At 40.6% G+C, this 13,839-nt stretch overlaps 1 protein-coding gene across 3 annotated transcripts in view; it reads left to right on the top strand.

Moving 5' to 3' along the window:
* Nucleotides 1–13,839, top strand: part of DDX10 (DEAD-box helicase 10) — a 291,045-nt gene that overhangs the window by 34,946 nt on the left and 242,260 nt on the right. The gene's annotated exons all lie outside the window — the stretch shown is intronic.

Here is a 13,839-nt window from a genome sequence, read left to right as displayed (position 1 = left end):
AGTTAAAATTTCCGATGTGATAACTGGTGAAGAGTTCATGGTTTATTTGTGGAAAATGCTAGTGCTTTATGGAATAGATAATTAGAATTTTTTAAACAGTGTTTTTAATTGGTTTATAAATTGAAATGATAAAAGTGAAAAGACAATTTCCATGAGCATTAATTTATTGACCTATACTCTGTTTATCTTAGGAATAATCTTGGCTAGTGAAAATTCGTACTGCTTTGATTCCTCCCTTGGCTGAAGATCCTAACTTTAGACCACTCCTCCTAGAGACTGGTGCTTCCTTAAATGGCCTTCTGCCTTTTTTGTTGTTATCTACAATTTAAAACTAAAAAAGGGCAAGACCAATCTTTTATTTTGCATCAAAAAGCATTGAGCTGGGTTAGGCTGTGACCACTATAGCTATAGAGGTAGATAAGGGGGCTGGTACTTCTTGTTGTTTACTCAATCACTCCAGCTCTTGCTGACACCATGGACTGCAGCATGCCAGGCTTCACTGTCCTTCACCATCTCGCAGAGCTTGCTCAAACTTACGTCCATTGAGTCAGTGATGCCATCCAACCATGTCATACTTTGTTGTCCCCCCTGCTCAATCTTTCCCAGCATCAGGATCTTTTCCATTGAGTCAGTTCTTCGCATCAGGTGGCCAAAATATTGGAGCCTCAGTTTCAGCATCTGTCCTTCTAATATTTATTAGATGTCCTTAGATGTCTGAATATTTATTCAGAATTGATTTCCTTTAGGATTGACTGGTTTGATCTCCTTGCAGTCCAAGGGACTCTCAAGAGTTTTCTCCAACATCGCAGTTCAAAAGCATCAATTCTTTGGTGTATGGTCCAACTGTCACATCCATACATGACTGCTGGGAAAAGCATAGCTTTGACTAGACAGACCTTTGTTGGCAAAGTGATGACTCTGCTTTTTAATATGCTGTCTAGGTTGGTCATAGCTTTTCTCCCAAGGAGCAAGCATCTTTTAATTTCATGGCTATAGCCACCATCTGCAGTGATATTGAAGTCCAAGAAAATAAGGTCTGTCACTGTTTCCATTGTTTCCCCATCTATTTCCCATGATGTGATGGGACTGGATGCCATGATCTTCGTTTTTTGAATGTTGAGTTTTAAGCCAACTTTTTCACTCTCCTCTTTCATCTTCATCAAGAGGCTCTTTAGTTCCTCTTTGTTTTCTGCCATAAGGATGGTGTCATCTGCATATCTGAGTTTATTGATATTTCTTCTGGCAATCTTGATTCCAGCTTGCACTTCATCCAGCCCAGCATTTCGCATGATGACTCTGCATAAAGTTAAATGAGCAGCATGACAGTGTACAGCCTTGATGTAGTCCTTTCCCAATTTTGAACCAGTCTATTGTTCCACATCCAGTTCTAACTTTTGCTTCTTGACCTGCATACAGGTTTCTCAGGAGGCAGGTTAGGTGGATTGGTATTCCCATCTCTTTCAGAATTTTCCACAGTTTGTTGTGATCCACACAGTCAAAGACTTTAGTGTAGTTAATGAAGCAGAAGTAGATGTTTTTCTGGAATTCTCTTGCTGTTTCAGTGATCCAACAGATGTCGGCAATTTCATCTCTGGTTCCTCTGCCTTTTCTAAAACCAGTTTGTACATCTGGAAGTTCTTAGTTCATGTACTGTTGAAGCCTGGCTTGGAGAATTTTGAGCATGACCTTGCTAGCATGTGAAATGAGTGCAATTGTGCAGTAGTTTGAACATTCTTTGTCATTGCCTTTCTTTGGGATTGAATGAAAACTGATCTTTTCCAGTTCTGTGACCACTGCTGAGTTTTCCATAGTTGCTGGCATATTGAGCAGAGCACTTTAATGGCATCATCTTTTAGGATTTGAAATAGCCTAGGTGGAATTCTGTCAGCTCTACTAGCTTTGTTCCTCGTGATGCTTCCCAAGGCCTACTTTTCTTCACACTTCAAGGTGTCTGGCTCTAGGTGAGTGATCACACCATCGTGGTTATCTGGGTTGTGAAGATCTTTTTTGTCTAGTTCTACTGTGTGTATTTGTCACCTCTTAGTATCTTCTGCTTCTGTTAGGTCCCTACCATTTCTGTTCTATAGTGTGCCCATCTTTTCATGAAATGTTCCCATGGTATCTCTGATACTCTTGAAGAGATCTCTAGTCTTTCCCATTTTATTGTTTTCCTCTATTTCTCTGCACTGCTCACTTAGAAAGGCTTTCTTATCTCATCTTGCTATTTATTGGATATTTCTTAGGAGTCTTTTATTTCCTAGCACTTCCTCCTTGTTTTCCTGCTGTCTGTTCTCAACACAGCAGACAGAGTGATCCTTTAAGACACAAGTAAGTTGTATTTAGGGAAAGGGTATTGGTGGCAAAGTAGAGGGTGAACACACACGCAAAAAGCAAAAATACAAGTCAGGTCTTGTCATTCCTTTCATGGCTTCCTTTTTCACTCAGAGCAGAAGTTTAATGGGTCTATACTACTGAACCCTTCTCCAATCTTGATTCCTATTAGCCTCCTCTTGTTCCCTTGTTCTTCACTGGTCTTGCTGTTGAGAAGCCAGGCATGTTTTTGCCTCAGAACCTTTATATTCTGTTTCTTCCACAGTAATGCTTTTTCCTCAAGTATCCACATGGCTGTCTTTCTTTATACTGCCCCAAACACTCCTCTTCACCATGCTCTATATTTTCTTTTTTCCATAACACTTAACGCCTTCAAATTAACCTTAGAGCATTAATTGACTATATTTACTGTTTTTTCTCTTTCTCTTTACTAGAATGTAAGCTCCACAAAGGCAAAAGAGCTTTTCTACTTAATTGTTATTCTCAGAGAGCTTAGAACAAGGCCTGGAATGGAGTAGGCACTTGAGATAACACAATTAGTTCCTCAAATCAGACTCATGAGCCAGAGATGACATATTAATTATCTATTGTGGTGTAATGAATTACCCCACAACAGTGACTTGAAGCAAGAACCATATTATCCCATGGTTTCTGTAGTTTAGGAATACAGGTGTGGCTCATCTGGGCCCTTTGGCTCTTTGTCTGTCATAAGCCTGCAGTCAAGGTATAACAGGTACCTTGAGGCTCAACTGGGGGTCGATCTCTTTCCAAGCTCATGTGCTTGTTAACAGGATTCATTCTCTTGATGGCTGTTGGTCAGAGGTGTCTTCCAGTTCCTTTCCATGTGGCCCTCCTCTTCGGATGGCGTCTCACAATGTGGCAGCTGGCCTCATCAGAGAGAGCACATGAGAGAGGAAGAAGGATTAAGGTGGAAACAGCAGTGTCTTTTATGGCCCAGACTCAGAAGTCACACTCCATCTATCTTTAATTATTGAATACAGCATACTAGTTTAGGCATACAACATAACAATTCAGTATTGGTATATTTTGCAAAATAACCATCAAAATATGTCTAACATCTGTTACCGTATGTAGCTACAAAATTTTTTTTCTTGTAAAGAAAACTTTTAATGTCTGCTCTCTTGTTGTTATTCGATCCCTAAGTCATGTGCGATTCCTTGTGACCTCACAAACCGCAGCACTCCCGCTCCCTCATCCTTCACTATCTCCCGAGTTTGCTCAAACTTATTATGTCCATTGAGTTGGTGATAGCGCGCAACCATCTGTTGCCCCCGTCTCCTCCTGCCCTTAATCTTTCCCAGCATCAGGGTCTTTTCCAGTGAGTCAGCTCTTTGCATCAGGTGGCCAAATATCAGAGCATCAGCTTCAGCAGCAGTCCTTCCAGTGAATATTCAGGGTTGATTTCTTGTAGGTCTGACTGGTTTGATCTCCTTACTGTCCAAGGGACTTACAGGAGTCTTCTCCAGCACTGTGATTTGAAAACATCAATTCTTTGGTGCTTAGCCTTCTTTATGGTCAAACTCTCAAATCCATACACGGTGGTGTGGTGATTTAGTTGCTAAGTCGTGTCTGACTGTTGCGATCCCATGGACTGTAGCCTGCCAGGCTCCTCTGTCCGTGGGATTCTCCAGGTGAGAATGCTGGAGTGGGTTGCTGTTTCCTTCTCCAGAGGATCTTCCCGACCCAGGAAAAACCATAGCTTTGACCATATGGACCTTTGTTGGCAAAGTGATGTCTCTGTTTTTTAATACACTGTCTAGGTTTGTTAATAGCTTTTCTTCTAAGGAGCAAGTGTCTTTTAATTTCATGGCTGCAGTCACCTTCTGCAGTGATACTGGAGCTAAGAAAATAAAGTCTGTCACTGTTTCCATTGTTTCCCCATCTGTTTGCCATGAAGTGATGGAACCAGATGCCATGATCATAGTTTTTTTTAATGTTGAGCTTTAAGCCAGCTTTTTCACTTTCCTCTTTCACCCTTATCAGAAGGCTCTTTAGTTCCTCTTCACTTTCTGTTATTAGAGTGGTATCATCTGCATATCTGAGGTTGTTGATATTTCTACTGGCAGTCTTGATGCCAGCTTGTGAGTCATCCAGCCCACCATTTTGCATGATGTTCTCTGCATAGAAATTAAATAAACAGGGTGACAGTATACAGCCTTGCCGTACTACTTTCCCAATTTTGAACCAGTTCCTTGTTCCATATCCAGTTCTAACTTTTGCTTTTTGACCTGCATACAGGTTTCTCAGGATAGGTCAGGTGGTCTGGTGTTCCCATCTCTTTTAAGAATTTTCCATAGTTTATTATGGTCCACACAGTCAAAGGCTTTAGCATAGTCAATGAGAAATAGATGTTTTTTCTGGAATTCTCTTGTTTTGTCTATGATCCAGCGGATGTTGGCAATTTCATCTCTGGCTCCTCAACCTTTTCTACACTCAGTTTGTATATCTGGAAGTTCTCAGTTGACATACTGTTGAAGCCCAGCTTGAAGGATTTTGAGCAGGACCTTGCTAGCATGTGAAATAAACACACTTGTGTGGTAGTTTGAACATTCTTTGGCATTGCCTTTCTTTGGGATTGGAATAATAACTGACCGTTTCCAGTCCTTTGGCCATTGCTGCATTTTCCAAATTTGCTGGCATATTAAGTGCAGCACTTTGACGGCATCATCTTTTAGGATTTGAAATAGCTCAACTGAAATACCATCACCTCTGCTAGCTTTGTTCACAGGAATGCTTCCTAAGGCCCACTTGACTTTACACTCCAGAATGTCTGGCTCTAGGTGAGTGACCACACCATCGTGGTTGTCTGGGTCACTAAGACCATTTTTGGATAGTTCTGTGTGTCCTTGCCAGCTCTTCTGCTTCTATTAGGGCTTTGCTGTTTCTCTCCTTTATTGTGCTTGTCTTTGTGTGAAATGTTCCCTTGGTATCTCCAGTTTTCTTGAAGAGATCTCTAGTCTTTCCCATTCTATTGTTTTTCTCTATTTCTTTGCATTGTTCACTTAAGAAGCTTTCTTATCTCTCCTTGCTATTCTCTGGAACTCTGCATTCAGTTGGGTATATCTTTCCTTTTCTCCTTTGCCTTTCACGTCTCTTCTTTCCTCAGCTATCTGTAAGGCCTCCTCAGCCAACCGCTTTGCCTTCTTGCATTTCTTTTTTTGGGGCATGGTTTTAGTCACTGACTCCTATACAGTGTTGTGATCCTCCATCTATAGTTCTTCATGCATTCTGTCTACCAGATCTAACTCCTTGAATCTATTTGTCACTTCCACTGTATAATCATAAGGTATTTGATTTCAGTCATATTTGAATGGCTTAAGTGGTTTTCCCTGCTTTCTTCAGTTTGAACCTGAATTTTGCTATAAGGAGCTCATGTTCTGAGCCACAGTCAGGTCCAGGTCTTGCTTTTGCTGACTGTAAAGAGCTTCTCCATCTTTGGCTGCAAAGAGTATAGTTGATCTGATTTCAGTATTGACTGTCTGGTGATGTCCATGTATAGCGTCATCTCTTGTTTTGTTCAAAGAGGGTGTTTGTTATGACCAGCGTGTTCTCTTGGCAAAGCTTTGTTAGCCTTTTCCCTGTTTAATTTTGCAGTCTACGGTCAAAAGTGAAAGTAAAAAGTGAAGTAAAAGTGAAAATCTCTCAGTTGTGTCTGACTCTTTGAGACCACATGGACTATACACGCTCCATGGAATTCTTGAGGCCAGGATACTGGAGTGGATAGCCATTCCTTTCTCCAAGGGATCTTCCCAACCCAGAGTTCAAACCCAGGCCTCCCACATTGCAGGCAGACTCTTTACCAGCTGAGCCGCCAGGGAAGCCCAAGAGTACTGGAGTGGGCAGCCTATCCCTTCTCCGGCGGATTTTCCTGACCCAGGAATCAAAGCGGGGTCTCCTGCATTGCTGGTGGATTCCTTACCAGCTGAGCTAGTCAAGTGATACATGGAGTAGCAGGGTAGTTTGGCAATTCTAAAGGCCAAACTTGTCTATTACTCCAGGTATCTCTTGACTTCCTACTTTTGCATTCCAGTCCCGTATGATGAAAAGGACATCTTTTTTTGGTGTTAGTCCTAGAAGGTCTTGTTTGTCTTCATAGAACTGTTCACCTTCAGCTTCTTTGGCATTAGCGGTTGGGGCATAGACTTGGGCTCCTCTGATGTTGAATGTTTTGCCTGGGAAACAAACTGAGATCATTCTATCATTTGGGGATTGCAGCCAAGTAGAGCATTTCTGACTCTTTTGTTGACTATGAGGGCTATTCCATTTTTCCTTAGGGATTCTTGCCCACAGTAGTAGATATAATGGTTGTCCGAATAAAATTTGCCTGTTCCTATCCATTTTAGTTCACTGATTCCTAAAATGTTGATGTTTAGTTACCCTTGCCATCATCTGCTTCACCACTTCCAATTTACCTTGATTCGTGGACCTAACAGTCCAGGTTCCTGTGTAATACTGTTTTTGACAGCATGGACTTTACTTTGACTACCAGACACATCCACGTCTGAGTGCTGTTTCTGCCTTGGCCCAGCTGCTGCATTCTTTTTGGAGTTATTTCCCCACTCTTCTGCAGTAGTGTATTGGACACCTACCGACCTGGGGGCTCATCTTCCAGTGTCATGTCTTTTTGCCTTTTCATTACTATTCATGGGATTTTTGAGACAAGAATACTGAAGTAATTTGCCATTCCCTTCTCTAGTGGACCGCGTTTTGTCAGAACTCTCCACTGTGACCCGTCCATCTTGGGTGGCCCTGCACTGCATGGCCCATAGCTTCATTGAGTTACTCAAGGTGGTGATCCATGTGATCATTTTGGTTAGCTTTCTGTGATTGTGGTTTTTGTTTTGGAGTCTGTGGGATTATAGTTCTTGCTTTTGTCTGCCCTACGATGGCTGAGAATAAGAGTCTTGTGCAGGATTCCTGATGGGAGAGACTGGTTGTGGGGAAAACTAGGTCTTGCTCTGGTGTGCAGCACCATGCTCAGTAAATTTTCAATGCAGTTGTCTGCTTGCTCCCTCCCTGTTGTTTGACCTGAGGCAATCAGTCCTGGAATCTGTAGCTCTATGGTAGGGCTACTGGCTGTCTCCAGAAGGACTTATGCCGATATTCACCTCCCTGGGCTTCTGCAGTCCCCCATCCCCGTGCCAGGCCAGTGCCCACCCATACCTCTGCAGGAGATCCTGAAACACTCCCAGGCGAGTCTGGCTCAGTCTCCTATGAGGTCACTGCTCTTTTCCCCTGGGTTCTGGTGCACATATGGTTTTGTTTGTGCCCTCCAAGAGTCTCTGTTTGCCCCAGTCCTGTGGAAGTTCTGTAATTATATCCTGCTGTCCTTCAAAGTTAGATTCCCCGAGGATTCCCAGTCCCTTTGCTGGATCCTCAGGTTGGAAAGTGATGTGGTGCCTAGAATCTTTGCAACAGTGTGAGAACTTCTTTGGTATTATTGTTGTCCAGTTTGTGGGGCATCCACCTGGTGGGTATGGGATTTGATTTTAATGTGATTGTGCCACTCCTGCTGTCTCGTTGCAGCTTCTCCTTTGTGTTTGGACATTGGTATGTTTTTTTGGTGGGTTCCAGCACACCACTGTTGATGGTTGTTCCACAGCTAGGTGCGATTTTGGTGTTCTTGTAGGAGATGATGAGCACATGTCCTTCTATTCTTCCATCTTAACAACTTTCAAATATAGTGTTCTCCAACCTTTTTGGTAGCAGGAACTGGTTTTGGGAAAGACAATTTTTCTACAAACCTGGACAGGGAGTTGGGTTGGTTTTGGGATGATTCTAACACATTATTTTTATTGTGCACTTTTTTCCTATTATTATTACATCAGCTTCACCTCAGATCTGGAGGTTGGGGACCCCTACAATGCAGTATTATTAGCTATAGTTGCCTTGTTGTATATTAAATCTACATAACTTATTTTACAACTGGAAGTTTGTTCCCCTTCATCCATTTTGTCTACTCCTTACCCCCTGCCTCTGGCAACCAGTAGTCTGTTCTCTGTATCTGTGAGCTTGGTATTTTGTTTGCTTTTAGATTTTACATATAAGTGAGATAATACACTATTTGTCTTTCTTTGGCATATTTCACTTACCGTTTTTTGAATCTATTTTTGTTCCACTTGCTTCTAACTTATTTTCGGTAGTTTAATACCCTCGAGGTCATTGTTGTTGCAGATGCAAAATTTCATTTTTTTTTTAATGCTGAGTAATATTCCGTTGTGAGTACACACACAGACACACACACACACACCCACACCTTCCCTGGTGGCTCCAAAGTATTGGAGTTTCAGCTTTAGCATCAGTCCTTCCAATGAATATTCAGGGCTGATTTCACTTAGGATTGACTGGTTTGATCTCCTTGCAGTCCAAGGGACGCTCAAGAGTCTTCTCCAACATCACAGTTCAAAAGCATCAATTCTTCGGCGCTCAGCTTTCATTTTAGTCCAATTCTCACATCCATACATGGCTACTGGAAAAACTATAGCTTTGACTGTACAGACCTTTGTCGACTAAGTGATGTCTCTGCTTTTTAATGTGCTGTCTAGCTTGGTCATAGCTTTCCTTCTAAGGAGCAAGTGTCTTCTAATTTCATGACTACAGTCACCATCTGCAGTGATTTTGGAGCGCAAGAAAATGAAGTCTGTCACTGTTTTCATGGTTTCCCCATCTGTTTGCCATGATGTGATGGGACTGGATGACATGATCTTAGTTTTTTAAATGTTGAGTTTTAAGCCAGCTTTTTCACTCTCCTTTCACCCTCTTCAGGAGGCCCTTTAGGTTTTTGCTTTCTGCCATAAGGGTGGTGTCATCTGTATTTCTGAGGTTATTGATAATCTCCCAGCAATATTACTGTATTAGGAGCCAGTAATTTAGAAGCTGCCTCCCACACCTAATATCAAGCTTCACTGATACGTAATTTCAAGTACAAAGGTAATCGCAAGGTATAGGTGAAGCGGGAAAAGGTCTGGGACCTCCATCACTCTCCACAGATGCATTCTTGACTTAGGTTGTGCTCTGGCTCAGATTAACCTCAAAGTCTCTAAGTGATATATAAGGTTTATCACTTACACAGATAGACCATTGGTGTAGTTATGAAGCTGACCTCAAGAGACCTACCTCTTAAATACATAGACTGTAAACAAACCTAGCACATCATATTAGCATCTCATATATGAGGCCTCTCATTCTAGCAGATTTACCTTTTTTGTTTCCCAGGAAACTTGTCATTAGTATGTTTATGAGGAGAAGATTCAACTGTATCCCTTGTTTTTTTGGTCAGGATAGCTTCTTCCCTACCCTCTTCTCCTGCACCCCCACAGTGAACAACAGGTTGTGTCTTAGCCATTCACTTCATAACACATAGCTGGGTGAATATGAATGAAATCATTTAACCTTTATCGTAGCCTTATGAGAGAAGTCTTTGTACTAGAAAACTTTCTCAGAGATCCTGAGGTAAAAATGTGTCTTAAAGATCACTCAGGAAGAATTGTTGCTTTTGAACTGTGGTGTTGGAGAAGACTCTTGAGAGTCCCTTGAACTGCAAGGAGATCCAACCAGTCCATCCTAAAGGAAATTGGTCCTGAATATTCAGTGGAAGGACTGATGCTGTAGCTGAAATTCCAGTACTTTGGCCTCCTAATGTGAAGAACTGACTCATTTGAAAAGACCCTGATGCTGGGAAAGATTGAAGTTAGGAAGAGAAGGGAATGACAGGATGAGATGGTTGGATGGCATCACCAACTCAATGGACATGAGTTTGAGTAAACTCCGGGGTTTACTCAAATGGAGGTTGCAAAGAGTCGGGCATGACTGAGTGACTGAACTGAACTGAGCTGAAGATCACTCTGGGAGTACTGTGACTAGAATTTATACTTGGGTCTTACTGACTCTACAACTCATGGTCTTGCCAGTGTGCCCCAAGCTAACTGTGTTCATTTAATAAAGTCTAATAGCCACTGCTCCCTTGCAGAGCTTCTAGAATGTTCCAAAGTCAGCTTCTGGAACGTTCCAAAGTCAGGTACTTAGAAAAGGAAAGTATATATTTTTATTTGTTTGCTGCCATTTGTGGTCATGAGGATGTCAGGTGAGTGTGTGCTCCTCAGTTCTGTCTCGTCACAACAAAGATTTGGAGTGACGGACATTAAAGCCCTTGGCATGTCACAGCTCAGTGTAATGGGGTTGGGGGGTGGGGGTGAGAGCCAGCCCTTTGGCTCCTCTTTTTATATATTTTTCCTCCCCCTGGGCCTGCCCTATGTAAATTGGGCTGGCCAGGAGTGCTATTTGTTCTACCTGAGGTCCTCACTCTGGTCCTTGGACCTTCCTTTGACCGTCCTTTGTTTTATTTTCGAGGGCTTTTCCCTTCCTTATCTTTTAACCACCGCCATTCTGGACTCCTGTTTCCTATTCTAACTACCTAACAAGGATAAACTTAAATATATGAATTTACCTTCTTTATTTGGACTGTGAGAGACAAATATCCCATACATAGCTGATTGAACACTATCCTTAAAAGTCAAGAAATTTAGGTTTAGATATGGCTGTGTCACCTGATAGCTGTGTACCCTTGGACCTTATGCTATCAACATCTCAGTTTCCTTTCTTTACAATGGGATTAATCATATCTCTCAGGTTACTGAAAGTATAATTTTCAGTAGTATCAGTACCACTTTCATGAGTTTTCATTTTCTTTTTTTTTAACTGATTAAAACTTTAGTCTTTTCTTTTCTTTTCTGGGGACAGAGTTGACAGTTTAATGAACTCCATAAATTCTTATGTTTAATCAGTTTGCTGGAAGCTTTCCATGCGATGCATGTTAGCTTGGGGTCTTTCCAGTTAATTTTTGGTGAACCTCATTTGTCAAACTATTGAGCATATGTGGTCTACCTGTTTGTATTTCTAAGATCTTAGGATGCAGATGACTTAGGCTGCAGGATGTTTCCCAGTCTTTTTCTTTCCTTTTTGAATCTAGTGTAGGGTCTTTAGATATTCTGTGACTCAGAGATACCCTTTTCCCTGGAATAAGCTCTCCTTTGCACCACGTTTTGCAGGAGGAGCAGTTGGACTCTGATTCTTAGAGTCTGTCTGCATCGGCATGGCTGACTGTACTGTTTTCCCTCAGTGACAGGGACTCTTGGGGCTTGTTGCCACAGGTAAGGCCTAGGGACGATAGAAGCAGACGCACGGAGGGGGCAAAAAAGCAGCACTGTGGAACAGCAGAGCGTGACCAGCGGTGGCCCCCATTTCTACACCTCTTGATCATGCTTGTATTGTGAATGGTGACTAGTATATTGATACTAGAATTTAGATCCTGAAGGAATAAAGATCATATAATTGAAATTGTAATTTATAAATAAGAAAATACAATATGTAGAGAGAAAATGACTCATTATTCAAGACTATAAAGCTAATGAATAGTAGGGCTGGGACTTGAAATCAGCTCTCTTGGCTCCAAATTCAGAATTTCATCTGCTAGTGCAACTTCTAGTGATTTGTTTGCATTTTTTCACCAAATATTTAGTGACCAGCTTTTAGGTACATATGGTGTATGTTAAATATGAAAGGCAAATTCATACATGTCAGTTTAATGGTCAAGAGAATACACTAATATTCGTAGTACTTGGATATGTGTTAAATGAGTTAAAATTATATAACAGGTATAGATTTTTAAAATATTTCAGTTTTTTGTTTTTTACTTGTTTTCCTTGTATTGTGTAATGGTAAGTTTCCTGATATCAGGTAATCATGATCAGTCTATTGAGGATTCTACTTTGTGGAGGGAATCCTGGTAGAGTTGAAAAAAAATATTGAAAGTTTAAAGTCTCCAATATGTAGTCATCAGCTGCTTATTTATTTGGGCCAACTTCTTGGCCTTTCAGGAACTTTTTATTTGCTTCCTCTATTGGTTGCTTATTTTTAAGATTGGCAAGTCAGTGTAAAATGAAGCTCATAAATTCTGAAGAGTTATATAAAAGTAACATGGTACTAACACTGATGATAAAAATGAGATTTTTGTTGTATTTCAGATGCAGGGCTTTTTTTTTGTGTGTGTGTGCCTACAATGTTTCTTAAAATAAAGTATCTAAATATATTGAATTTAAAATGTAGGTCTTATGAAGAACATTTATTTCTCTTTATGCATATATTTAGCTTTGGGCCTTGGATATTGCTTCAGAAATATAAATGCTAGCTCATGGGTAAATAGGATTATTCTTATAAACATTTTTTAAAAAGAGGGAAATGTTCTTACGCTTTTTTAAAAGCGCTTTTCTTTTTGAAATAAAAGCTTACTGGAAAATTTTATGGGTTGGTGTGTGGGAGATAATTTGTGTCTTACATTATTACTGGGAAAAGATGTGTGTGATGTAAAATAGCCAGTGATAATCTTTCTTAAAAGATACTTGCTTTGTGGGATTTGATTTTGGACTTGTTTTTCCTTTGGGAGTCTTTTTCTCCTAAATTTCAGTGTTGCAGTCTGCGTTAGCCTTACCCTTTCATGTGTGTGTTCTGTTAGGTATAGTTTTAAACGTTTGAATGTGGCCCCCCCTTTGTGACTTTGCTTGTGACTCGTCCTCCTAGATTATCCCTGAATGCATGAATGGGTAGATAAGATAGATGTAGATGGTTAGACTTATTATTTTTGCTTATGAGTCAGTCTGAAGATTGAGATCTTCTTTGGATGCCTTTCTGAAATCCTTGAGATTTCCCTTGACCCCTGTTGCTGCAGCTCTGGCCTAGGCTTTGGGAGCCTTTGTATGTTTTCTCTCCATCTCTGAATTTGGATATAGAATGTTAAAAGAGTTTCTTATCCTTAAGCTTTTTAGAAAATGCTATCTTTCTCCTGTCTTTAGTTCACTCTTGTGTTTGTTATATTTCCTGGTTCCTACTCTTTTGTTCATGCCATTCTTCCTCTTTGGATTATTGTAGCTTTTCCTTTTCTATACATTTTTTAGGCCCACCTCAAATTTCATTTGCTGTGACATATTTCTCTTTTTCTTTGGCTAACCTTGAGTGTCTTCCTTTCATTTCTGAGTTCTTGGCGTTTATCGCCAGTGGCTGTCCTTTCACACTTACTGCTTTACCATTCTGGGGCTGTTTTTTGAATCTCTTGTTTTGTGTGTGTTTGTCTTTTCTGGTAACCATATTTTCAGATCACTGAAGTCAGAGATATTCATCTTGTTTTTGTTCTTCCCAGTTTATACCTGGCACAGAGTTTCTCAGTAAATAGTTTATTTGATTAACTATAAAAATTTATTTTCCCCTCATATTTATAATACGAACCCTTAAGAGAATGTTTTGAGATTACCTTTTTTGTGTGTCTTTACTAGGAGTTGTAGTACAAAATCACTAGGAGTTGTGAGTAGTAATGGATATTTGAAAAAGATGTTCAAGAGGCCCTAGTTTTCTGCTGTCACAGATGTTAAAGAACTTGGTATTTCTAATATTTACTAATTTGGTGAACTTGCTTTCTTGTTACCTATTCATCAAGCT

The sequence above is a fragment of the Odocoileus virginianus genome, chromosome 10 (genome assembly GCF_023699985.2).
Source record: "Odocoileus virginianus isolate 20LAN1187 ecotype Illinois chromosome 10, Ovbor_1.2, whole genome shotgun sequence".
NCBI classification, from domain to species: Eukaryota; Metazoa; Chordata; class Mammalia; order Artiodactyla; family Cervidae; genus Odocoileus; species Odocoileus virginianus.
The sequence above is the reverse complement of the archived record's forward strand: the minus strand, read 5'-3'. Positions and strand labels throughout refer to the sequence as shown.